This window comes from Alligator sinensis, unplaced genomic scaffold, assembly GCF_000455745.1.
Source record: "Alligator sinensis unplaced genomic scaffold, ASM45574v1 scaffold1046_1, whole genome shotgun sequence".
Lineage (NCBI taxonomy): Eukaryota > Metazoa > Chordata > Crocodylia > Alligatoridae > Alligator > Alligator sinensis.
In genome coordinates this window covers 1,877,895-1,882,114 of record NW_005842174.1, presented here as the reverse complement: position 1 = coordinate 1,882,114, position 4,220 = coordinate 1,877,895, and the positions used below count along the sequence as shown (strand labels likewise).

At 46.6% G+C, this 4,220-nt stretch overlaps 1 long non-coding RNA gene across 1 annotated transcript; it reads right to left on the bottom strand.

Moving 5' to 3' along the window:
- Positions 1–805: 805 nt before the first annotated feature.
- Positions 806–3,514, bottom strand: LOC112550658. The gene is made up of 3 exons (XR_003094611.1): positions 3,434–3,514; positions 2,408–2,586; positions 806–1,539 (listed from the first exon to the last, which is right to left on the bottom strand). It is a non-coding gene; the product is annotated as an uncharacterized LOC112550658 (long non-coding RNA).
- Positions 3,515–4,220: the final 706 nt, after the last annotated feature.

Sequence of the window (4,220 nt, the reverse complement as noted above, 5' to 3'; positions counted from 1 at the left end):
CTCTTCCTCAAAACCATCCTTCTCTGGCTCTATCAACTATGTAAGCCTGAGCCACTAAATCTATGGTGTCTCATGGCTCTAAATATGGTTCAGTTGCTCACTAATTCACAGAGAGAATTTTATTCCAAAGCCTTCTCAAACAGCCTGATTATATAATAACAGCTTGCTCATTACTACGAATATAAATAGTTGAAGTATCCCTCGAGAATGGACGCAGCTGGTGGAACTTCACATATTAGCACCGCATTAATATTGATGGCAGCACTGCGTAACCATGCAAAATATTGGCATTGCTCCATGCCAAAGTTTACATACCCATCATTAGCAATTCTGCCTCCACATCATGCACAGGTTGGTAAACTGGACTGGAAAGGTTGGGCCCCTGGTGAACCCAGGGGTGGAAGGGAAGTTAAGAGAGAGCTTACAGAGCTCTGCCAAACTGTGTGTCTTGGGTTTGAGTCTTCTCTCAGATAGGCATAAACTAGCAATGATGCCGTGTAAGTCTGGTTCTCTTTTGATCCCAATCCTGCAAAGCACTTAAACTTGGGAGTAGAAACACTGACAAATCATGGCTCCACAGGCGACAGACACATAACTGAAGTCAGCTTGAACTCTTAGTTCAAGTTAAGCACATGCTTAAGCGCTGGGCAGGATCTGGGCATTGTGCACGTCTTACAACGACGTCTCCGTGTTGCCTTCACTGTAATTGTGCTGGAATCGCATGGGCATGATGCTGGAGCGGGGCCAATGGAATAAACTGCTGTGGGTAGCAGGAGTCCCTTTGTTCTTCCAGCCCCTGTGCCGTGGCCTGCCCTGCTGTGCACAGGGTGGCTGGTGGGGCTTGTTTGGGATTTTAAAGTAAAATATGAAAGGACTTGATGAGAGAGAGCTGAATTGTTCATGTAACCTTTAAAACGTCTCAGACAGGATTCCAGCCTTCACCTCGGGTTATAAAGAGAAAGTAATGGGGCCATAAAAATACATTTAAGTATACCTTTAAAGTTTAAAGAGAGTTTAATTGAGGGGTGGTATGCTGATTGGGCTGAGAACTACTACCGTGTGGCATTTCCCTGGGAACAGAGCGGAGAGGGTCAGTCCTGCCCTGTAGCTTGCAGCTTCAGTCTTCCTAAAAGGGCTTCAGTTAGCACCAGGAAAGGTTTTAGCTGCAGGTCAGACTTTAAAAGGACGGCAGAGTTGATGGCCTGGATCCTCAGGTGATGTAGAGTGGCATAGTCCCTATTGGCCCAAGCTGAGGATCTGGCACTGTTAATGCCCAGCTTTACTGGGCTGCTGGATACATTTAAAAAAGATCTTTGAATATCTTGCTGCATTCATAATGATCTGCAGCATACAGGACTTCAAACTGAATAGCCCCGTTTAATCCTAAAGAGCCACAGTGATAAAGATCCAAAGAGAGAGCAATAGAAACCCTCTGGCATGGTGGCACCACACCACTGAAGCAGAGCCAAGATGCCAAGTGTTAACAGCACACGGCAGTGCTGGGCCACATCCTAGGCTGGGAAGGATGAATCCCATTACCTGCATGGAACAACATGAGGTTCATGGACAATGTTATGCATGCTCAAAGATTGAATGGTAGCCAAACTATGTTATCCATGCTCAATGACTGAATGGTAGCCAGACTATGTTATCCATGCTCAAAGATTGAATAGTAGCCAAACTATGTTATCCATGCTCAACGACTGAATGGTAGCCAGACTATGTTATCCATGCTCAAAGATTGAATGGGCACCTCTAATTCTCCATATGCAATACCCTAACTTGCACTGGGAAATGAAGTGGTGCCTGGTTGCACGCAGCCTGTGTTTGAAAGCCCTGCACAAAGTGAGGTGCCTTCCAGATGCTGGGGAAGTGCCCTACTGAAAGGCTGGTAGGGAAACATGCAGTGAAAGTAGCTAACCATGCCCTAAAGATCATGGGGATATTCGACACGATGATTTGCTTTGGTCCTTCTTGGAGTATCATGAGTTACAAGCTAAGTAGTCTGAGTAGGAATTGAACATCCAGCGTTCCCAGGTGGGAGGCATAAAGGCATCGCTGGGGAGTGGAGAAGCTTCTAAAATGTTCCCTCAAGATTAAGCTGTCATAAAAAGGAGGTTTGGCTCTTTGTGTGGTTCTCCTGAAATCCTTCAAAGACAACCCGAGTGTATCCAGAGCAAGAGCCAGAAACAATAGCTCTGAGGTGGGAATCGCCCTTCCCAGGGATATGAAACCCAAGGGTGCCTGTGCAGACCCAGCTAATGCTCATTTTCCGAAGTGCAGAAAGCAGTGCTCAGGAGAGCACAAACGTGTAGCCAGAGGAGATAGCAGAGTGCAAGATGCATGGGCCTTTCCCAGTACGAGGGAAGGCTGCAATTGGGTTAATGCCTCTGAGGGCAGTATGTACCTGTGACGGATAGACCGACTTCCCAGCTGTTTTCTAGCCCTTCTGCACCACCTGTGTGGGCCGTACCGAAGTTCATCTCAGTGGCACAGGCCCTGTTTTGCATTGGCTCAGCAAGTTGGCACCTGGAGAGTAGCTGGAGTTCACCTGGGAGCAAGCAGCTCGAGAGTCTTCAGCATTTGCTTTAAGAAAAAAAAAAAAAAAAAGGAGAGAGTTTGCAGCAGATGAAAAATAATCCTTCAGGCCAGGTCATGCTGCAGCCAGCTCCCTGCAGTGCTGCACTCCAGCCTCCCAGCTGCCTCTAGGCAATAGTACAGGGAGTGGGGGGCTTATAAACAGCTTATTTGCCGTTTACCAAATCTCTCTGCTCTCCTGCAAGTCAGTACTGAGCGTGGGCTGCCAGGAGACACTTTGGAGCCCACTTCTACCATTTGCTATCTCATTCTGGCTATGTCCATAGAATCATATAAATGAGGGTTGGAAGGGACCTCAGTAGGTCACATCTCGTCCAACCCCCTGCTCAACGCAGGACCAGCCCCAACTAGAGCATCCATGTGGCAGACAGCTGGACTGACTGTGCCCATTAGTCCGCTATGCTGCTTCTGGGCTCAGGGCAGCCCAGCTGGCCTGAGGGCACTGCCATCATCAAGACGTAGCCTTAATATAAATGCACTTGGGGTGAAGTCCTGGTTTGGGGTCTTTCACATTGCCAAGGAGCATGCAGCGGAACTGTGGAGGAAGGGACCTTGGCTTTCTCAGTCCTGAATCCCCTCATTTGCAACCCCGTAAAGGCAATACTTCCCCATTGCATGCACCATAGATTCCCGTGGAAGGCATGGTGCTATCTCTGTCTTGGCACGCTGGAGTTTTGCTGCATCACGTCACCCACCCGAGGGTCACTTTGCACTGGCTGAACAGATGCACACAAGCTCCGGGGCATTGTCTGGTGCGCAATGTTGACTCTGTGCAATGCAAGCATGAAGGGTTTGAACCCTCATTTCTTTCCCAAGAAAGCAGAGAATTGCTCACCTGAGTCAGGGCTCTTCATGGTTAATGGGACTGGGCCCTAAACTGCCATTCTGGATCTCTTGCTTTCAGGTCAGCTTAGCGTATGGTGTAGCTTCTGACCTGCTCTCTTAAACCACCTGTAGAGCTGGAGGAATATTGCAAAATAAGTTCCACTGAAGTTTGCCAGAGCTTTTGCAATTACCATTGCATTTCTTTTGATGTTCAGCCTTCACACAATTGCATTCTACCTTCAGGAATATATGCTGAAAGCGAATTCCAGTGTCATGGGCCTAAATATTTATAGAAATCTCATCTTTCATACGCTGGCAAAAACATTGATGCTCCGGCAGCGTTCACCGTCCTCTAGTTAGAGCTCAGAGGTGCCATGTGACTTCTGACCAATAGCAACTAACCAGCCGGTGTTGAATATTCAGTATCAAGCACCCTGGGATACTTGTATGCAAACAATGCAAACTTTAAAAAACATCACAAGGTATTCATAAATCAAGAAAATCATGATCAGCCCATTGATAATAGACCAGAAGGAAAAGGGGCTGTATTGACTGGGTAAATTATATGTTTAAAATTATTTGCTCGTTTCTATAAACCACAGTTCCACGGTCAAAATATTCCTTATGGGATGGAAGGTCAAGGAATGACCATTTGCATAAACTTTGTCCCCTCCAGTACTATAGGTAAAATTAATTGATGATGCATAATTGCTGTATCAATGCCTTTTTATAAAAGATAAAGTATATTTCAAAGCTAATTTAGGCCTCCAGACAAATGGCTTAAAGAAGAGCTACTG